At 41.1% G+C, this 23,526-nt stretch overlaps 1 protein-coding gene across 1 annotated transcript in view; it reads left to right on the top strand.

The window, feature by feature from the left end:
• The window catches only part of CHSY1 (chondroitin sulfate synthase 1), a 73,788-nt gene that overhangs the window by 31,232 nt on the left and 19,030 nt on the right, over window positions 1–23,526 (top strand).

The following is a 23,526-nucleotide window of genomic DNA, read 5'->3' as shown; positions in this document are numbered from 1 at the left end:
ACAAGAGGAATATTTTCATGGTTCTTATGTTCTTAATTTGGTGGGATGTTTTTTAGTATACTCACATGTCTAGGACAATATTTAACTGATAGCTGTTAGACCTCATAAAACTCTGTTTTCTTTTAGACTCTTGCCAAGCCAGTGTAAATGGCTAGTTTAAAGTGCTGGACCTCAACCTAAGAACAAACAAAAGAGGAGTTTGGTTTCCAGTCCCTAGATTTATTCTTAGGAAATCTGCAACGTAAAAGCCGCAGAGCAAACATTCCTGGATCAGCTCCTTGGGAAATCTTTAAGCTGGTCCTAAAATTTCTTAAAAGTCTCTTTAAAGATGCCAGTCAGGATCTTCCCAAATAAGTCCTCTGCATTGTCTGGCCTTGATGAAGGCGTTTATTAACTTCAAATTCAATTTTAGATCATTTAGAAGATGGCAGTATTCCACATTTGCAGTTGATTTTTGTATAATATCCTGGGGTCATCCCTATACAAAGAAAAAGACTAGGAGTCCCCATTGTGGCTCATTGGTAATGAAACTTACTAGTGTCCATGAGGATGAGGGTTCAATCCCTGGCCTCACTCAGTGGGTTAAGGATCTGGCATTGCAAAGAGCTGGGTATAAGTCCCAGATGCAGCTCAGGTGCCACATTGCTGTGGCTGTAGTATGGGCTCGCAGCTGCAGCTCTGATTTGACCCCTGGTCTGGGAACTTCCATATACCGCAGGTTCAGCTCTGAAAAGCAAAACAAAAACAAAAAACTGACACATCCTTGGTCTGAAATCTTCATTCTCTTCCATAATTTTTTAGGGGAAATCCACTGAATAGCATCCTGGTTTACAGTATGTGTATGTAGCAGGTTGAATAATAGTCACCCAAAGGCATCAAGTTCCAACCCCTCACATTGGCAAATATTTCCTTATTTGGAAAAAAGGTCTTCCCAGATCCATTTGCTAAGGATTTTGAGATAAGGAGATTACCCTGGATTATCCAGGAGGGTCCTAAATGCCATCCCAAGTGTTTTTATAGGAGAGAAGAAAGGGAAATAACACAGACACTCAGAGAAGACAGGCAGAGATAGGGCCCTGTGGTCAGGAGCCCAGAATTCCAGCAGCCACCGGAAGAAGTGAGGGCAGAGTCTTCCCCAGAGGGGGCACAGTTTGGGTTTCAGACTTTAGCCTCCAGAACTGTTCTGTTAGGTTCACCTCCCCACCCACCCACACAACATTTGTGGTCATTGGTTAAGCAGCTTAGGAAACGAATATAGTGTGTTGCCCAGAAATGCTGTCCCTGGAGAGGGCAGGACCAAGGTTTCACAGTCCTGTCATGTGACTCTGTGGCCAAGGAGAAACACTCTCTTTTTCTAAAGTGGGCATGGTGACACCTTTCTCACAGGTATCATAGTAAGTACCTGCACATCATAAGCACTCAGTCATGGCCACTCTATTGCTTGGCTTGTCCAAAGCAGAGGAGAGATTCTCAAAAGGGTGTCCCTAAACCAGCAGCCTGAGCATCACCTGGTTCTCAAGTTTCACCCACTTCTGTATCAGAAATCAGAACCACCGTGCAAACTTTAGCACTCAGAGTCACCTGAGGGACTTTTTAAAACACAGATTGCTAAGCCCCATCCTTAGGCCAGAATCAGCAGGTCTAGGATGAGGCCTGATAATCCACATTTCTGCCAATTTTCCAGGTGATTCTGATGCTGCTGGTCCAAGGACCACACTTTGAGACCGCATGTGCAGGATTTGGTGGATCACTGAATAGTCAGTAGAAAGGGATTTTTGTTGGGTTGTTTTATTTTGTTTTAAAATAAGTTTTTCACTTGAGGATAGTTTTGGATTTACAGAAAAAATTACAAAGAGGCCATACTTTACATGGATGTCCTTACTTCTTGCCCACTGTCTTTTTTCTGCCATCATCTCTTCTTTGGCTCCTATGCTCTGTGACAGTTTCTTAAGCTTTCCTTGTTCTTGATCACCTTGACAGCTTTTAGTAGTGTACTGGTCAGGTGTGTTTTTGTTTCTGTTTTTGTTTTTTAATGTCCCTTTATTAGGGTTTATCTGTTTTTCTCATGATTAGGCTGAGTTAGGGTTTTTGAGAGGAAGACCAAAGAGGCGAAGTGCCATTCTTGTCACATATCAGGCATAACTTATCACCGTTGATGTTGGCCTTGATCACCTAGCTGAGGGAGTGCTAGCTTTCTCCAGTATAAAAATTCTTTTCTCCCCTTTGTACCCTGTGCTCTTTGGAAGGAAGTCATTAAGCACAACCCCTGTGTTAGGAGTTAAGAGGTTATGCTCCCCAGGTGTTGAGGTTAGAGTATCTACATAGCTTATTTAGAATTCTGCATAGATTTATCTCTTCTCTCCCATTTACTTATTCAGTGATTTATTGATATCCCGTATGGACTCATGGGTATTTCTATTTTGGGTTATATATTGCTTGCTGTGGTTGCTAAAATTGTTCCAGTTTTGGCCATTGAGCATTCTTTTAGTTGGATTCCCTCCATGTCTCCCAAGTACTTTCTTATTTTCCAGCACTAGAAGATGCTACAGGCTCACCTTGTAAATTTCCAGCCCTAGCTCTAGAATTGGCCATTTCTTAGGTAGACCAGTCTCAAGATCTGGGAGCTGAGTGTTCTTGTTGCTGTTGGGGAATCATTTGCTCAGAGGCCCCTTCATGTGACAGAGGAAGGACATTTATGTGTGTGTACTGACCCATGTACATACACATATCTGTAAATATTTCTGTTTGTAACCACTTGTTATCTATATTAAACTACATAAGTTGATACTGTTGTTTCCAGTTCCAGTCACTACCACATGGATCACTCTAGCCTCCTCCCTTTCCTTAACTGTAACCTGTCCACTACAGCAGCCTAGTGGCTCTCCACATCCACCATCCCTTTGCTTAATTATTCAGTTCCAGGAATAGCTGTTTCAGAATTGTTAACATGGGAGTTCCTGTCATGGCTCAGTGGTTAACAAACCTGACTAGTATCCATGAGGACACGGGTTCGATCCCTGGCCTTGCTCAGTGGGTTAAGGATCTGGTGTTACCGTGAGCTATGCTGTAAGTCAAAGACCCAGCTCAGATCCTGTGTTGTCATGGCTATGGTATAGGCTGGCAGCTTCAGTTCTGATTCAGCCCCTAGCCTGGAAACCTCCATTTGCTACTGGTGTGGCCCTAAAAAGACAAAAAAAAAAAAAAAAAAGCAGAAACAAAAAAACCCCCCATGTATCCCCATGAAGAACTTTACCAACTCTACAGGGCTCCTGTGCAGTTTCATTTACCTTTGGTCTTTGCTTATTTTCATAGTTACTTAGGTCAGCACCTTCTCCCCAAGTCCCTTTAGTGAGGTTGTTTTTCATACATTTGTAAAACAGTTTGATTGTTTTGTCCTAGGCTACATTCTGTCCTAGGATCCCCTGACCTCTTAGGTGATTTTAAATGACTCACCTGCTATAAAGTTCGGTGGGTTTTGACAAATAGGTAGTGTCATATATCCATCTTACAGTATCATCATACAGAATAGCTTTACTGCTGTAAAAAAAAAAAAAAAAATCCCTGTGCTTCGTCTATCCAGTGCTTTTCCTCCCTTCCCCCACCCTCTAAGCCCTTGGCGACCACTGATCTTTTTACCATCTGTGTAGTTTTACCTTTTCCAGAATGTCATATAATTGGAATCATACAAGTGTATAGCTTGTTCAGACTGGCTTTTTCTCATATAGGAATATGTAGTTAAGATTCATCCATGTCTTTTTGTGGCTTGATAGCTCATTTCTTTTTATTGCAGGGTAATACTTCATTGTCTGGATGTAACAAAGTTAATCTATTCATTTATTGAAGGTCATTTTGATTGTTTTAGTTTGGGTGATTATGAATAAATCAGTTTTAAAACTTTTGTGTTTATGATTTTGTGTAGTCTTGAGTTCTTAAATCAGTTGGGCAAACATCGAGACGTGTGATCGCTGGATTGTATGGTTAGAATATATTTGGCTTTGTAAAAAACTGACAAACCGGCTTCCAAAGTGGCTGTACCATTTTAAAATGCATTCCCACCTGAAGGGAGGGAGTTTCTGTTGCCCACCCCTCCCCTTCTCTCCAGCAGGTGGTATTGTCCGTGATTAGGATTTTAGCCATTTTAATAGGTGTGTTATAATGTCTCACTGCTGTTTCAGAAGAGGTGTTTGTAGCCTATTTATGGTTTAGTACAGGCTGATTTGCTTTTATTTGGTTCTGTAATTCTAACTTTATAATTTGGGCAAGTGGCCCTTTCCACCTTTGTATTGTTATAGTATTAAGCTTGGACAGGCTTGTGCTTGACTAATGAGGATATGGAAAATTGTTGAATTGATCTCTGAGTTTGAGTTTGACTCCCCCCACCCTTTTTTTTTTTAAGTTTCTTCATGTGCCTTAGGCATTTCGAATATTAATACAGAAGACTTCACAGTAATGGCAAAGTTTTTAGAACAAGTCTGAACAACTTGCAGGAGATGATCACATTCTGTGTTTCATACCTAAGTGACTATTATTAACAAGGAGAGAGAGATTTTGAAGAGATCTACAGGAGTTGTTCATCATTTGTTCATTCAACAGGTAGTCACTGAAGCCAACCATGAGATAGTGGTGCTGTGTGACTGGGAGGGGTTCTGAGGGGAGTAAGTGTGTACCCGTCCTTGTCATTGTGGAACTTTCCTAATGAGAGATACAGATGATATATAAACTTGGGTGATTCATTCCACACTCAGCAAAATCAGCACTTTGCAAATACTTGTCCGCTTGCTATATGCCTGGCACTGGGGTGTAGGGGTGAGCAATAGGCCAGGCCCTGTCCTCTGGAGTGTGGGTCTGTGCAGGCAGAGTGCAGAGAGCCATGTGTATGTGGGGGAAGGCACTCCTAATGGGGCTCAGGGAGAGTTGTCTAAAGGGTGAGTTCAACAGGTTCAGTGGGGAAGGGGCGAGATGAGGAGAGGAACTGGCGGAAGGTGACCAGGTTGAGAGTAGTCAGATGGCAGAGCCTGGGAATGTATGTCATCAACTCTTTCTTTTTGATGTTTTCCTCCAGCAGAGACTGCTTTTATGTTTCACACCCCACCCCCTTCTCATAGGCACAGAAAGTGCCAGTGATATATCTGAATGCACTTCTTGTAGAGACTGGAGTTTTCGGATGACATTTTGACTGTCTGATAGAAACAGTACAGACTGACATAAGGATGTCCTCCTCCTTAGCCAGGCAGAGGATCAAAGCTGAGTGGGGCAGAACCTTGCTTTCAGAGACTGTGGGTCCCACAGGAGCAAGATCCTGAATCAGATAACACATCTCAGTGAGAAACGCTGATAGAGCTAGGAATAGGGTGTTCTAGGAGCCCAGAGACAGACTGCCTGGGGTGCAGAGGTGGGTGGCAGGGAGAAGTCCATGTGGGTGGGACTGTTACCCAGAGCCTGGCCGGATGGCCCCAACCTCACAAGGGTGGGGCATCCTGCCAGAGAGAGCAAATCGGACAGTCTGACCTGCTGTGAAAACCACACGTGGCTTAGTATGACCTGAGTGGTAGGAAATTAGACTGGAAAGATTGATGGACTAACGGGGTCAGATTTTATCTTGGGGAACAAGGGTATCCAACAGGCAGGTTGTTCTCTGCTGTTCCGTACTAACTGCCTTGATGTTCCAACCAAAAAGAGTCTTTTGCTTAGTTAGCTGAGAAGTGGACTAACAGGCCTTTGTATGGAGAGGCTGAGCTTTGTACAACAAATGAAGTAATTACATTGGAGAGATTAACGATTTCCACAGTTTATTTGCTCAGAGGGAGTTGTGTTTGTCCAGTTTACATTGCCTGATTGATCCAGGAGAACTTATGCAAATCGGAGTCACCCATGGTGTGACAGAAGGAAGGGCTCTAAAACTTCCCTGTGATCCTCACAGTTAGGAAACTCTGTGGGAGAAATCAATGCAGAATAAAGTGTGTTTTAGCTGTGTTGAAAAGCTGTGTTGTAGAATTATAGATGTTTACTGAGCTACTTGTGTTGCTCTGAGACAGGACCCTACACTCTGCCTCTTCACCTTAACTTCCTGTGCCCAAGTACCAATAAAAGGTACTTGTCTAGTCTCAAACTATTTAGTGAGTAATTGCCATCAAATCTTGGACCACGGTTGAAAACAGATCCTTTGAGCTCTGTTTTTTCCTTTCCATGCTTTGTACTTGAAGCATTTGGAAAGTTTTACCAGGGTTAGTCAGTGTAGGTGGTAAGGGAGATACTGGACCGAAAATTGAGGACAATGACTTGGAGAAACTCGATCATTATTTTTACAGCACTACCTCTGTAGTGATCTTAAAAGAGTCTAAATTACAAAATCGAAGGCGCTTTTTTCGTACTTTCTATTTTGAACATGCTATTTAAATTATCTTTTATTTAATACAGTCCATCACATGCCAATAGACTTGTCTTTAACTTACTGTTTTACCCACCCCCTCCAATAAACCGCAGCATGCCTGAGCAGAAACCTCTGTGGGAGCAGTTTCTGACTTTATTGTGTACCCCATCCTGAAAATTTAACATAGAAAATATAGAAAGCTTCATTTTTAATGCCTTTTCTCCTCCTTTGTTGACCTCATACAAATGTATCTTATTGATGCATTGCAACTGACTTTGTGTTTGTGATTTTTGTTTAACAGTTTTTTCCCTCCTAAGGAACTTTGAATTTGTATAATAATTTCCAATCTCAAGTAACAGTGATAAGGTCTTAACCCTTTTCCCTTAAAACAGAAAAAGCTTCATAGCATACAGATATATGTCGCTCTGTCATTTTTCTGTGAATCTGTATAAATTGAAATTTTATTAAAAATGCTCTGAATGTTGTGTCTTTTTCATCATCTTCAATCTGAAATTGATCTTGGAAAGATCGTCATCAAGGGAAAACCATCTTTCCTTGATATTTGGACCTTGATGCCTTCGAGATGATTAAAGGCTGGTGGAATGTTAATCACTTTGGACTTGTTAATGGTTTTCTCCTGATTAAAGTTGTGCATTTGGGGCAGAAATATGACAGAAGTGATGCTGTGTTCTTGTATTGTAATAGTTCATGGATTTGATTTGTTCTGTTATTGGTATTAACATTGATACTTGATTGAGGTGTTGTCTGCGGGTTTCTCTATTGTGAAGTTACTCTCTCTTTTTTAAATGTTTTTAAAATTGAAATTTGGTTGTATTATTTTCAAGTGTACAGCAGTGTGATTCCTACATAATCTATAGGAATTATATATATATATATATATATATATATATTCACACATATATATCTATTCTTTCTTTTCCATTATAGATTATCAGAAGATATAGGGTATAGTTCCCTGTGCCATACAGTAAATCCTTATTGTTTACCTCTTTTATGTGTAGTAGTGTGTATGTTAATCCCAGCTCCTCATTTATCACTCCCACCACACCTTTCCCCTTGGGTAATTACATGTTTGTTTTCTTTGTCTCTGAATCTGTTTCTGTTTTGTAAATAAGTTCATTTGTGTCTTTTTTTCTAAATTCTACATATAAGTGATATCACACCGTATTTGTCTTTCTCCGACTTAACTTTGCTCAGTGTGATCATTTCTAGGTCCATCCACATTGCTGCAAATGACATTATTTCATTCTTTTTTATTGCTGAGTAATATTCCATTCTGTATATATAATACCTCTTCTTTATCCATTCTACTGTTGATGGACATTGAGGTTGCTTCCATGTCTTGGCTACTGTAATTAGTGCCACTATGAACAGTACAGTGCATGACTGGATTTCTTTTTATAATGAATAAGTGTCCTTGTGGAGACAGACGTTCAGACCCTGTAACTATCCTGTTTCTCATCAAACTTACACCCACTAGTTTTAGCAGCCATTGATATCATTTGAATAAATTATTACTGTGATGATTGCCAAATTGTGCTTTTCTAATTCCCATCATTCTTTCTACTTTTATAATTTGAAAGTAGGTAAAACTTGTTTTTCCCATGTATTTATTTATGTATGTGTTTGTATGAGGGTGGACTCTTCAGTTCTTATTTTATGTAGTGGGTTATAATCTTACTATTATACTTCTCTGTGTTTAGATCATCTCATATTTGTCCAGTGGCTGTCCTTTTTTGCTGGCTTCTATGTCTTTTTGACTTGTCTCTGTCATTCTTTGTGTAGTTTCTTGCTTTTTGACACAGCAAGATGTTCCAGGCTCTTTTTTTTTTTTCCCCTGCTCCAGCTCTGCAATCTGCCATATCTCTAAGAGACCTTGGTTCATTTTAATAGGAAATATTTAGAAGTCAAGATCCAGGTTTTAGATGTACTTGTTGCTGTTGGGGTGTTGCTGCTCTCAGGCCTATTGAGTGAACTGAACCCCAGGGACTCTGTGTGTGTGTGTGTGTGTGTGTGTGTTCATGTCTGTCGGTGTGTCTGAGTGTACATTGATACATTCATTCTCATTTTTTCCCCTTCCATATTTGTATCTCCTTTCTTTGACAGTTGAGGAATCTAGCTCTCATTATCCTCAGAGATAAATTTCCATTATATGTAATTAATCTCCTATTGCTTCAGCACTCCTGTAGAGATGCCTCTCTTACTCTGTTCAGGTGCTGACACTCCATCCTGAGTGCTACCCGTCCCTCATTAGGGACCCTACCTTGCCTGACCTCACTGATGGCTTTACTTCAGGAAGAAAGGTGGAAGGTAAGCAGGAAGCCTAAATCCACCTTGAAATAGGCTTCTGTAATTTAGCTACTGGATTCTAGATAATGCCCGACTGTGTCACATAGCAACATAGCCCCCCTCCCAGATCCTGTTGGTAAATTTAGGAAAACGATATTTCTGTTTTGATAGTATGTTCTTTGAAAATCTCTGGATCTTCCTTTGCATCGTATTTTTGATTTTCGGGTTTTTTTCCTAGTGAATTGGGTCTTGTCTTAACCATTTCTATATTTGTCTTAGACGCTGATCTGTTAGACACTTTATGTGTTTGATAAATTAGGATATATAGGGACTATGATAAAGTTACCTTGAGATTTAAGAAAAATGGCCTGTTAACATTGAAATAAAATATTATAGAAAGTACTAGAGTATATAGCTGTTGACAGCTGGCCATCAGCATTAGTTGTACTCTAAAAATTGGAATGAATAAGGTTTTTTTTTGGTCATGGCTGTGGCATTTGGAAGTTCGTGGGCCAGGGATTGAACCTTTGCCACGGCAGCAGCCTGAGCTGCTGCAGTGACAACGCTGGACCCTTAACTCTCCATGTCACCAGGGAACTCCTGGAATGAATAATTTTTAAAATACTATTGTTATTTGGCAAAGTTGAGAAACGCTTGGTGATACTAATTCTTACCATTCTGGAGTTTTATATGGGTGTAACTCTTTCCTCTTCCTCTAGCCAAAGGTTTTTTGTTTCTGAAAATGAGGTATAGAAGAAAATCCTTTTATTCCCATTTTAGGTAGTGAGTGGTTTCTTTTTTTTTTTTTAACAGTAAATGCTGTGTTAATATAAAAAACATTTGTCAGGAGTAGACTATTTCTGACTAGGCAAAATTTGTTTCAGATATCCCACCACGGTTTTCACCCTTTGTTTTATTTTGTTTTGTTTTGTCTGGTCTTGTTTCTCTTAAATTTTAATTTTAGAACCAAGTTTCTCCAAAAGGGTATCTAGGTGTGTGCTGATATGCCAAGGGGTTACTCAGTTGCCATAACCATGGCTTAAGTTCCCAGGACATTAATTTTATATCAAGCTTGGGAGAGGGAAGAACATTTTTGCAGTGATACAAATATGGATATCATAGAGTATAAGGCAAATGTCCATGAATGTTTAAAAGTAAAAAAAGAAATTTAATACTACTGGAGGACTGCTTTAGGCTCTGCCCCCCATACTGCAGGTAGAAATACTGATCTACTCTTCTCTGCCATTAAGGGACTTATGTGTGCAAAAAAAAAAAAAAAAAGGGAAAAACTACGGTTGTTTTCTCACAGGTTATATAACTCTTTTACCCCTTTATTCTTTTCTGTAGCCAGTTTATCGATGTTGTCTAACACTGCTCTCTCTTCTAGATTTCCTAGTTTATTAACTTTCTTTAGAACCCATATTCTTTCAGTGGATAATTTGAAAGTGTTATTTACTTTTATGAAGTTAGCCCACATGAATGCCTCTGTTTCAAACCACTTTCATGGGAAACAAATCTCATCATGACTGTGGCCCTGAGCAGGCTGCCTCCTTCAGAGCTCCATGAATTAGTGAACCACCAAAGAGCTGCTTCTCCCCATCCAGGATACTGTGAGATGCCTTCACACTCTCTGGTCCCCCACCCTGTCTCAGAGGTTTCGTTGCTTTCCTTAATGGACAATATGACTCTAAAAACAAACTCTTACGAATTGGTTCTCCTGCTGCTTTGTCTAACCTCACGCCTGGCACAAGGGCTGTTTCCTGGATCCTACCTCTGCTCAGAGACTGCCAGGGGAGAGAAAAGAGTGCAGACTTGGATTTGGGTTTGAAATTAACCTTCTCATTTTGCAATGCAAACATTATGCAACATTCATCAAAAATCAGATGCTTTTTGGAGGTCCCTGGTGACTCAGAAGGTTAAGGATCTCTCGTTGTCACTGCTGTGGCTTGGGTCACTGCTATGGCAGGGGTTTGATCCCTGGCCCAGGAATTTCTGCATGCTGCAAGGCACAGCCAAAAAACAAAAATAATAACAAATCAGATGCCCTTCTGTACTGTTTTTTTTTTTAAGTTTTATTGAAGTATAGTTAATTTATAAGATTGTAATAATTTCTGCTGTATAGCAAAGTGACCCAATCATACGTATACACATACCCATTCTCTCTGATTTCTTTCCCCTCATAGATTATCACAGAATACTGGGTAGGGTTCTCTGTACTGTACAGCAGGTCCCCTTTGGTCAGTCATTCCATATACCTCAGTGTGCATATGCCAATCCCAGACCCCCAGTCCATCCCTCCCACCGCCCTACCCATTCCCTTTGGTAACCTTAAGTTTTTCAAAGTCTGAGTCTGTTTCTGTTCTGCAAATAAGTTCATTTGTAACCCTTTTTTTTTTTTTTTTTTTTTTTTAGATGTATAGATGATATATGATGTTTGTCTTTCACTGTCTAACTTCACTTAGTATGATCATTTCTGGGCCCATCCATGTTGCTGCAAGTGGCGTTATTTCATTCTTTTTTTGGCTGAGTAATATTCACATATATTCATATATATATATATACACACACACCCCACATCTTCTTTATCCATTCCTCTGTTGATGGACATTTAGGTTGCGTCCATGTCTTGGCTGTTGTAAATAGTGCTGCAATGAACATTGGGGTGCATGTATCTTTTCGAATTATGGTTTTTCTCTGGATAGATGCCTCTATACTGTTACTTTAAGGATAGACATTTCACTAGCTATAAGCACTTGAAATAGAAAATAATACCATACGAGGGGTATGGGAGATAGAGCAAATTATTAAACCATCTTCAGAATTAATGTTCTCCACTTTGAGGAGAATAAGCATGTGTGGGTTTGTGTGTCTAAATGTCAGAATGGCTAGTATTACTAGTCATCAATTAAAATGTCAGATTTGTAACAGTTTTGTTATAATACCATTTAAGTTTGGGTATGTATCTTTCAGCAAGTCACTTTAAAAATCTGGTAGAGCTGTATATTTTCTCTATCAGAAAACTGTTTTATCTATAAAACTTTTTTTTTTTTTTTGTCTTTTTAGGGCCACACCCGCAGCATATGGAGGTTCCTAGGTTAGGAGTCTAATTGGAGCTGTAGCTGCCGGCCTATACCACAGCCACAGCCACGTGGAAGCCAAGCCACATTTGCGACCTACACCACAGGTCATGGCAACACCAGATCCTTAACCTGCTGAGCAAGGCCAGGGATCAAACTCAAATCCTCATGGATGCAAGTTGGGTTCGTTAACCACTGAGCCACAATAGGAACTCCTATAAAACTTTTTTTATCTGTAAAAATTGTTGACTACTATTGTTAAGGGGAAATATAAGGACCAAGCTTTTCTTTTTAACTGATGAGTTTGCTGGTTCTAGTAGTACATACTAGGTTTTTTTTCTTTTTCTTTTTTCCCCTCTGAATCATCATTGTGTATGGTGGTAATTTAGTGACTAGGAGGCACTGTAAATTATTGGTTAAAATAAATGGATGTCATGCCTACAGCCCAGCAGGCAGAAAGGATGAATTAGAGACAGAAATAGTAACAGATTTTTGTCCAGGAAACCTCAAAGAATATAATGAGGTATTGCCATGTTGATTACTTAAAGGCAGGAAGAAAAAGGGCGAAAAGATCCAAAAATGAAATATTGAAACCTTAGGTTTAATAGAAGCAGTTGCAAATCAAAAGCTTCTTGCTTTGTACTTCTGAAAACCTCTTTGAACAGCTGAGAACTTTTTAAAAAAAATCTCTTAACCATCATTCATACTTTCATTGTTGGCGGCCAGAGTATATAGTATTATCAAAAAGCATCACCATTGTTTTTAACCTTGCTTTTTGGTATTTTTTTTTTTATTTTGAAATAATTGTATAATTAGAACAATTTCAAGAGAAGTACAAAGAACATATACCTTCACCCAGATTCCCTGGTTGTTAACCATTTACCACATCATCTTTGCCATTTTTCTATGTGTATATTTTTTCTTGGACATTTGAGAGAAAGTTGTAGACATAACACTCTTTTTCGCCCATAAATACTTCAGTATGTATTTTCTAAGAACAAGGACCTAATGGGGTCACATAATGTCAGTCTGACCCTCCATAGGCAGATTAACTTTGATTGCTTGCTAAGACGCCACTGTAAAGTGATTTTTTTCCCTTTGAGATTAATGCGTACTTATTCTACAGGGAGGCATTTGGGGATCATGAGCTATTCTATTGCTCCTCTGATGCCATCCACTAATTTCAGCATCCATTCATGATTCTGACATGAGTTAATTACTTAGATATTTGTCAAGTGGTGATATTCTTCACTCCACAGAGGCTAATTTTTATGTCCAGGGCCTTTGTATCAGGCTTTTGAGTAATCATTTACTTTCTTAGTAGCCTGAGTGACTGGAAATGTGGGAAGTCTCTGCGTTGGAGTTAAAATACTGTTTCCCGTGTCCTCTGTCATCTTGTGCTCTTGGGTGTTAGCCCTGGCTGGTGCAGTAGGTCGCCTCTGAGGATTGTGGACAGGACCTACTGAGTGCTCTGTGGCAGTCTGCTCTGCCTTCTATGTTCTGCACCCCCGACTGTGCCTTTCAGTGGGTTGTGGCTTCTGGAACCTAGCATATTCCACTTTAAAGCTTGGTTTTAGAGTTCCCTAGTGGCCTAGTGGGTAAAGAATCTGGCATTGTCACTGTTATGGCATGGGTTCGGTCCCTGGCCCAGAAACTTCCACATGCCACAGGGGCGGCAATAAGTAAATAAATAAATAAAGGTTAGGTGTAAAAAATTCTTAATAAAATTGATCTGTGGTGGCCTTAATTCATTTAAATGGAGGTAGCTGTTGCTGAATCCTATTACAACATTTTAAAATGTTTTAAATGTTTTGAAAACTAATGCTCTTAATGTTTTCCTCTAGAAACAAGTAACCTTTCTATAGCAGGGCAAAGTGGATTTGGGGGAAAAAATGGAATCTGGGTCTACATATAATTCCAAAGATCATGGCATTCCCCCCCTCCAAAAAAAAATTATAGCTGGTTCATACCAGGTAGAAAGAGACATCTAAAACATAAAAACAGTTTATCTCACCAGTATTGGGGGAGTTGTTTTCCTTGCATGTTTTCTATTAAACAGGTCCCTATTAATAATTGGTCATCGTTTCACCATCTTTATTCTTCAAGCTTAACTACCTCTCCACAATTTCAGAACACGTCAACTGCTATTTGTAAATTGCCTTTTTAAAGTATAAAAAAAGAAAAGAAAAAAAACCAAACCAACACCTAAATTGAGTCAACTTGTCCCATGGTGAGTGCTGCCAGCGGTCACAAATGCCCTGGCCCTTCCCTGCAGACTTGGCTGCTAAGTCCCCAGATCCCCTCCCAGGCCTGCCACTTCTTCCCTCCTTGGCAGGCTGGGGAGGCTGAGAGCTTGTCAGAGCAGCCTCTGAAGTTTCTAAAGCTCATGGAATGCAGTGTGACCCATCACATTAGCTGGGATTGAAAACTGCAGTGCAGTCAGAGGGCTGAGGCTTGTCTCCAGCTGTGGTGATGGCTCTGGCCCCTGTGCTACTGGCCTGATCATTTCTAACCTGTCCTTGTCACTGCTGGGAGGGTATGAAGGCAGCCTCCAGGAAAGGTGGAAGGTGACAGCTTTCCTTTCCATCTGATTAGCCTGGCGTCTGAGAACACATCCCTCCAATAAAGAGAGAAGGGCAGCCCCTACCAGGCTGGGCCCCAGAACTGCCAGGGAACGCCTGTCTGTGTTTCTCCCCTGTCTGCCATGCTGGTGCTTCAGCCTCTTGTCACTTCTCCATCTAGTGACTCATAGCTACAGCACTCCCAAGATTTAGCTCCTTTGCCTTGGTGCCTCTGCCCGCTCTTCCTGCTGGAAGAGGAGCCCATTCCTTCACCCATTAAGCAGCAGACAAACCCCTAAAGACCCCAGGGAGCCAGGCAGGAATTACTAACCAGTGTCCTCCCCATTTGGGGCAGCTTTCTTATGCAGTCCTTTCTAGCCTATTCGTTTGTCCCCCATCTGTTCCTCCTTCCTGCCAGGGTGCCTTCACGGTGGTGTTCATGGAAAGGGCTCAGGCAGAGTTGTGGTGGGCAGCCCTTTCTCAGGCTCCCTTCCCCAACACCAGCTTCATGATATCCTTTAGAGTGGCCTTGCCAGGGACGTGCATCAGAGTACCAGATGGTTCTGGCATGTGCTCCGAGTGGAGAATTCCTGCTCTGTGGGAGAATTCAGGATTCATCCTCCGTCTCCTGTCAAACCCTCCCCACCTCCCACACCTGTGGCCGCACTTCGGGAGACCCTCTGCAGGAGAGCTGGGACACAGGCAGTGGGGTGTCATGTGACCATTCCCAGGTGCTGGGGCCCACAGATGAGGGCTCTGGAAAGGACCACGTCCCAGGTGAATAGGAGCTACCCAGGAGGCCCGCCAAGCCAGGAGATCCTCCTGTGTGGAGAGGGGGAGGCTGTTTACCAGAAATTGGTGGGTGGAGGTGGCCAGAATGCAAAGAGACCTGAGGGGGTTAGAACTGACCAGGACCCTTGCTGTCAGGCTGCAGAAGAGGGGGCCTGTTGGAAAGACTGGGGCTGCCTTGTCCAGTTGGGTCACTGGTTTGGGGGTGGAGGCAAGGGCGGGCAGGCATCCTTGTCAGACAGTGCCTGTTTTTATTGTCCTGGATAGCAGTCTTTGAATGATCCCCCGCATCTTGTTTGTATTTTTCATTTGCCCTGAATTGTAACTCTGGAAAGGACTTTTTATTTCAGCTTCCTTACTTCCCTGTTAAACTGAGACTTTTTTAAGGACACATAGCCTGTGAGAAGCAGCAGGCCTCAGCGTCTCTCCCCTTTGCAGCATATTTACCAGTCAAGTTGGATGTTAGAACACAGCAAACCCTAATAATTTTCAATGGCTGGTAATTTTGGGAGGGGCTCAGAATTTATTTTTTACCTTGAAACTCAGGACAATGAAAATTTTTAAAACTTCTGCAAGTAAATTGGCTGATGAAATGACTACCGATGGCAATGACATTTTGTCTTACTCGGTCTAGATTGTCACCTGAACAATGATGAGTGTTTGAAATTAAGTTTTTACTTCATGCTGTAGTGTAGTGGGTAACTATGCAGCTATGCCTGGCGTATATATTCAAACGATATTCAGTATATGAAATCAATTGTGTGAATGAAGTCACTTTTTGTTTCATCTTATTCAGAATGATTCTTTCAAGAGCTTTTGTGACTCATTCATACCCAGTTGCTGATGTAGCTCTCATGTTGGTTAGAAACAGAGATAAAATGAACATAACCCTGCTGTTCCTGGTCTTTGAGGGTTCTATTTTGGGGAGTACTGTGTCCGTTTTTAGTCTCTTGAAACTGCCTTTTATGCACAAAACCAGTGTAGAATAAATGGATACCACAAAGTATAAGGCATGCAGAATTTGATGTGCTGTGTTTTCTGCTTCTGGTGGTTATTACTTTCAGGTTTTTAACTCAGCTTGAATCAAATGTGGATTTTTTTTCTTTCTTTCTTTTTTTTTTTTTTTTTTTTTGGCTGCATCTACGGCCTGTGGAAGTTCCCAGGCTAGGGATTGAACCTGCACCACAGCAGCAACCTGAGCTGCTGCAGTGACAACACTGGAACCATAACTCACCACACCACAAGAGAATTTTAAGTGGCTTATCTGAAATTTTAATTTTGAAATTACTTTTTCTGAAGGTGCTGTGTTAGCGTTGAGAAGGTAGGAAGCTACCAGCATGGGACTTGCCAGATGTAACAGGTGGTGGTGTGGGGCTCACCCTGGCACTGCAGAATTGGGGGTCAGGAACAGAGAACAAGAAGACATGGGCTGTGGACGAGTTGAGCCATGGTGGGGGTGGGACGGAAACCACAGTGGGGAGTGTTTTCTTGGGCAAAGTCTGTGCATGTCTGGCTGGGTCCAGTGAGCGGAGACTCTGTGATGGTTAGTATATGGCTTTAGATCAGGGGTGAGTGGGCTTCTTCTGTCAAGGACCAGACAGTAAATATTTTAGGCTTTGTGGGCTCTTTCATAAGGGCTCTGTCCCAACCAAAGCAGCCAGAGACAGCAGCTCCACAAATGAGCATGGCAGTATTCCAGCAGAACTTTCACAGGCAGAAAGCCAATTTCGGATTTCAGCCCGTGGGCCATGGTTTGCTGACCTCTGCTCTAGTTACAGACACGAGTGTTTTAGATCTTGGCTCTACTGTTACTGTTTCCTTGTCAATTTAGCCAGTTTCTTGAAGCTCTTTTTGTATCTTTTATTAAATGGGAATAATCCCCAGAGCCGGCATGAGATTACATGAAATATGTAAAAAGCTGTTCAGAAAATAGTTGCAGTTGTAATTTTTGTGAGGTGTCATCCTGCAGAGTGCGTGTTAATTACAGTTACCTCATTGCCTCACATGTTTAATATAGGAGGCAGATTTAGGACTTACATAATTTACAAGAGGGCTAAACACTGTAACAGTTGTTCCTCTGAGGAACACAGTGGGGATAGACAGTAGTTAATTTCTCTCTTGAGTGACAGTCTAGAACAGGTGTATATTCCAGGATGGTAGATGGTGGCGGAGACATTGCTTTTCTTTCTCTGCTTTGCCTATTGCCTCATCCAGAGCCACATGGTCATGGTGCTCCAGCTGTAGCCATAGGAGGGGACCAGAGCCTGGAGAGACAGATCTAGGCCTTGAGGAGACACCACCTGGCATGGCAGCATATTGCTTCCACTCCCAACCCTGGGGAGAACTTCGGTGTGTGGTCACACCTGACTGGATGGGGAGGGCAGGCAGCCAAAGCCAGGCCCAGTCTCCCCTGAGAGGGAGGACAGATCCTGGCCATCAAGTCTGTGCCACATGACCCAAAGAAATCTTTACCTCCTGTAGTGAATCCAGAGCAGTCTTTTCTCTTTGGGCAGTTGGGTTTTGTTTCTCAGGTTGCAAGTGTAAGGCTTCTGGATATCACTTTCAGAAATCATGAAATCATGGCCGTGTCCCAGGGTCAGATATTGAAGACGTACAGTTGTGCAATGCCATTTTTCAGGTTAAAAAGCTCCTAATATGACATCCAAATAGGAAAGAAGTTTCTGCCAAGCATTTCCACTGGCAAGAGTCATTGCTTAGAGAGTTCCTGTTGTGGCGCAGTGGAAACAAATCTGACTAGTATCCAGGAGGATGCAGGTTCGATCCCTGGACTTACTCAGTTAGTCAGGGATGCTGTATTGCGGTGAGCTGTGGTATAGGTTGCAGACATGGCTCAGATCCCACATTGCTGTGGCTGTGGTATAGGCCAGCAGCTGTAGCTCTGATTCGACCTCTAGTCTGGGGAACTTCTGCAGGTGCAGCCCTTAAAAAAAAAAAAAAAAAGAATCACTGCCTGTTAGGAACTGGTTGTCAGTATATTATAGTTGCATCAGAGAACCAAACTTGGGTCCACTCACTCATACCCAGGAAAGCCAATCTACTGACATCTGGCTGTGGTGAAAGAAAGTGCAGCGTTTATTCACAGGGCACCAAGCAAGGAGAGCAGACAGTTCGACTCTAAAGACCCAAACTTTTCAATGGCTTGTGGGGAAGAGCTTTTAAAGGCAGTGTTTAGGATGTGGTTCTGCAGGGGGCATGAACTTCTTCTATGGGTTGGTAGTGAGTTTACATGGGGAGGGGTCTCTGGAGTCTTAATCTTGAACCTTCTGATTCCAGCTAGTCCGGGGGCTACATGCTTGTGGTCAGGAGTAGTCAGCATCCTCCACCTGGGTGGAGGCCTTAGTTTCTGCAGAACAACTCGGGAGATTTGCGTTGGATTGTTAGGTATGTCGCTAAAGAGAAACTAGGTCTCTGTGTTATTGCTGTTGTTCAAGCTATCTTTGCTTTTCTTGTGGGATTGCTTTTCCTTTGTTTCTGCAGTCTCTCACTCTCCTAATTAGTGACTTTTGAATCTGCTCTTTGGAACTCAGGGAAGGCCTCCGAGACCTTTTCTCTACGAGACCTTTTCTCTACGAACAGGGCCAGGGAGAGACAGAGGGGTTTTTGTACTAGGGAGAGCCCCACAGGGTCCTGCTTGGTTTCAGTCCTCACTTTCTGTGATTCTTCTTAGTCCTAAAGGGAACAGGGACAGGACAAGAAAGGAACGCAGTTTTGGTTAGAAAGGTTAATGCTAAAATTGGGAACTCAGTTCTAGGGGGGTCAGTTTTGTTTGTAGTTTTGGTTTTATGTTTGATGTATGATGCTCTGATAATTTAACTTTATATAAATGCCATAACTTAGGATGTCCTTAGATACCTCACCTGAATTTTTTTGCTCGTGGAAAGTCATTCTGGCTATATTAGTAGGATAGAATATAAGGACTTTGGAATGGTCTCAAAATATAGTATGAAACTAGCAAATCAGTCCAGATGGGAAAGTATCTCGTGGAGTGTCTCCTTTTAAATTTGTGTTTTGTGGCTTTTTTACCCCTGCCCTAGCGCTGAGCCTGGAAATGAATTTGTGATTAAACTTGCATTTGGGGAGCTTGAAAATGCTTTTTTTTTTTTAAATTTAATATAATTTATCTTTAAAATTTTATTGGGAGTTTAGTTGACTTACAGTGTTGTATTAGTTTCAGGTGTATACCAAAGTGAATCAGTCATTCATATAAATATATTCATATTTTCCCTTATAAGTAATTGCAGAATATTAAGTAGAGTTCCCTATGCTATACAGTAGGTCCTTGTTAATTATCTATTTTATATATAGTAGTGTATATATGTTAATCCCATCCTCCTAATTGATCCCTTCACCTACAGTTTCTCCTATGGTAACTGTAAGTTTGATTTTGAAATCTATGAGTTTCTGTTTTATAAGTTAGTTCTTTTGTATCTTTTTTTATTAGATTCCACATATAAGTGATAGCATACATAATATTTTTCTTTCTCTCTCTGACTTTTAAGTATGATAATCTCTAGGTCCATCCATGTTGCTACAAATGGCATTATTTCATTCTTTTTAATGGCTGAGTCGTATTCCATTGTATACATGTACCACATCTTTATCCATTCCTCTGTTGATGGACACATTTAAGTTGCTTCCATGTCTTGGCTATTGTAAATGTGCTGCAGTGAACATTGGAGTCCATGTATCTTTTCAAATTATTGTTTTCTTTGGATAGATGCCCAAGAGCAAAATGCTTTATTACTCGTTTTCAAAGCTTAACCTGATGCTTAAAGAAAGAATGTTTACTAATGGGTCAAATTTATCAGTAATTTGAGGGAAAATAAATTGGATCGAGACTACCTTCTTTGGGAAAAAATAAAGCAATCTGTGATTCTTAAGTATTTGCCTAGATACATTGTACTTGTGAGGGAAAACAAGGTCTAAAATAATTAGAACTAAATACGCTTGCTCCTTTGTTTTCTAGGAATATGCCTGTAGTTCATTATGAATTGCTAGGCTTAGCACTTTAGAGTAATGCATTTGAAAAGAAATCAGAGCATTCACATTTAAATTATGGCTTTTATTGCTCACATTGGCTAATTGTTCTATAGTTTACAGTCTTAGTCATGGATCTCAGCCTGTAATACTGCTTGGTGATATTATGGTGTTGTGGCTTTTCTCAGTTGTTTTGACGTTAATTGGACTCTAAGATAGTGATAGTGGGTTATTGCTGGTAGCAAGAATAAAGTTCATGTTTCTTTTTACTTCTCTGAGTTTTCTTGGTTTCTGCCAGTAAACATGGGTAGTATAATAACCGCCCCCCCTTTTTTTAACAATGGCATAGGCATAGTACTGTCTGACACTTGAACTTAACATCAGAGTGGAACTCAAGAAAATACCTGACCTAAGAGGCTGGGAAAGAAGTTTTCATTTCTTCTAATGTAACTCACATTTATGAGGTTTTATGCATATAATGTTGTTTAGTTAGAGTATGCTTTTTTACATATATGTCTGCTTTGTATGTATTTATATGTAGCTTGTATTGACTAACTTGAGTCAAAATAATATGGAACTTGAATTGGAATCTAAATCTAGATGAAATTCTCTTTTCCTGTTATCCTCTACACACAGATTTTTTTTTTTTTTTATGAAAGAATTTTGTACTTCTAGCCTTTGGTTGACATATAACTATTCCTTTACTTTTAGCCTTTAAGTTGTATCACTTCTATGAAATGTTTTGCTTTTCTTGTAGCTTATAATTTTAGTGCCTCTTTTCTTTGTTTAAAGTCCTGATTGACAAAGAGTAGAATGGCTTGATTTAGCAGTGTTGTTAACTATTTCAGGAAAATAAGATGTCCAGAGGTAGAACTATTACTCAGGTTTGGTATATTTATAAGTATATATACACTGTATAGTTTGCCATGTATAATTTGGTTTTGTTATTATATGTGAATAAAGATATTCCTATGTGCGCACTAGAGCAAGTATTTTTCAAATGTCAGCAAAGAAGGTTTGTAAGTGATTCTCTTTTCTGCATTTTCTAATGGATGTGTATTGATTTGTAATAATATTCAAAGGTTTAAAAGTAATCAGTAATCATGAGTGAGTTAAGTATTTCTGCAAGATGGCATTTTAAGCGTCACGTGGCTTACAGTGCAGGCTTTTGAAAGGCTGTGCAAGACTACACTTCATTCACAGAATCCCCCTTTCTTTCACTGTAGTCCAGTCTTTAATAAGACACACATTGTGGAATCTGTTCAACACTTTGGGCAGAGAAGTAGATGATAAATTATTTTTTTGGCCTCCTTTTCAGAAGTGTACTTTTTAAGTAGAATTTTGGCTTTTCAGCAGCCCCAGTGGTTATCTCACCAGCTCACTTTCGCTCAACCAAACACATGCATACACACACGCAGCTGGAGGTTGTGACTGCATCTAGAAACAGCGGCAAGATTAGAAAGTGAGGTGTATGGGGACTTGGAGACCTGTGTGTGCAATGGTTCTGTTCTAGATAGGAGTAAAAAGTTCTGGCTGTGATTAAATACCAGTGCATTTGGTGTTTAGAAGTAGGTTTCCATTCTCTTTCTAGTACTTGAGTATTAGTTGTCTTTAATGGTATGGAATATTAGATAAGAAACATTGGTGGTTAGCAAGTTGTATTGATCACAGAATTCAGAGGAAAATTAATTTGGAACTTATCATTTAGAATGCATTTGTGGAGTTCCCGTCATGGCTCTGCAGAAATGAAACTGACTAGCATCCATGATGACGCAGGTTCGATCCCTGGCCTTGCTCAGGATCCGGTGTTGCCGTGAGCTGTGGTGTAGGTCGCAGACACAGCTCGGATCTGGCATGCCTGTGGCTATGGCATAGGCCAGCAGCTGTAGCTTTGATTAGACCCGTAGCCTGAGAACTTCATATGCCGTGGGTGTGGCCCTAAAAAAAAAAAAAAAAGAATAAAAAATGCACTGGTATCATTTTGAAAATACTTTAAGAAATCAGAGCATTCACATTTAAATTATAGCCTGCTTCACTGTTTCTCAGCTGAGGGCCCATATAACGTGTAGATATGTGAACAGGCTAAGAAAGAAATGGGGAATAAACCATTTTAATTAGTGGATGCCGCTTTACAGTGAATGGACTTTTTTATTCTGTTTCCTTTCGGCTTAGAGTACTTGAGACGCCCTATGTAGATAATGTTAGCAATAAAACAAAAGGTACCATTCTTATGCATTTTCTTTTCACTTTCCTAACCTACAGATCACTTAACTGCTAGTAACAGCTTTACTGCCCAAGACCTCATCCATCCAGAGGGCACTGTGGGAAGTGGCTCAGTGCTGTTGAATCACTTCTGCTCCAGGGCATCAGGGCTGGTGCCTGGATCCCACTTGCTGGTGCTGGGCCAGGGCTGGCGGCTACAGCTGCCTGCGGGCAGTTCCCTGGGGAAGGGGTGGATGGGCATGGGGGCATCTCCAGGTGCAAGGGCATTGCCCCTGGAGCAGCCCTTGCTCTTGTTGCAATTCTGTGACCCCCACCAGTGAGAATGAGCACTCCCAGGTCACCCAGAGAGTGACGGTCCTGTTCCCTGGAGGGGATGTGTGTTGGTGGGGGGACTAGTACTGCTCGCACGTCTTCCTTGGTGCCAGGAATGTTTGTGTTAAATAGAGGCTCTTCCATTCTCCTATTTGCTCTCATGCTGTATCTGACCAGAATTTGGTTCCACAGTTATATACTTGTTCAGAAAGTTTGGGGTACGTTTCTGGCCTTCACACCTCTTGTATTGATTTTTTTCCCCCTTATTAATTGCTCCTGGACCAGAGCAGGTGAGTGGGTTCTCAGAAGAGACGTTGGTTCTTAGAGGACATTATCTCTCCAGGTGACTCGCAGAACCACTTGCTTCTTTTGGGTCTTAGCTCAGACTTCCCCTGTCTCCTGTCTCTCCGCTTTCTCTTTCTCCATGTCCTGTGTCACCTGGTCTTGGTAAACTGCCTGTCCTGCCCTGGATGGTGAGCTGCCAGAGAGCAGGGACCTGACTCTGCAAGTACCTGACTCCTGGTCTGAGGTGTGCAGGGCACAGGGCCCTGACTAGCATTGAATGAGTGCCCTGCAAAGCCTCCTAGAGGTGCCACCCATCAGCACTTACCTTCTGCTAGGGACAGGGGTCGTAAGCCTTGTTTATAAAGTCCATTGCATCTGAAGGGTTCCAGGATGAGCCACAGGTTCTCACATGTAACCAACAGGGTTCTGTTGGTTGATTGTGTAAGGGAGGTAGGTTGTTTTGAAAGTATAAGGTGATACTCTCTTTTGCTTTTTTTTTTTTTAATTTATTTACTTTATTGAAGTAGAGTTGATTTACAATGTGTTAGTTTCTGCTGTACAGCAAAGTGGTTCAGTTATACATGTATATTCTTTTTTATGT

Source organism: Sus scrofa, chromosome 1 (genome assembly GCF_054392235.1).
Source record: "Sus scrofa isolate SSC_HxYL_T2T_F1_AM1 chromosome 1, Sscrofa_HxYL_maternal_Yorkshire_Landrace_v2.0, whole genome shotgun sequence".
Classification (NCBI taxonomy): domain Eukaryota; kingdom Metazoa; phylum Chordata; class Mammalia; order Artiodactyla; family Suidae; genus Sus; species Sus scrofa.
This window is presented reverse-complemented; position numbering and strand designations above follow the sequence as displayed.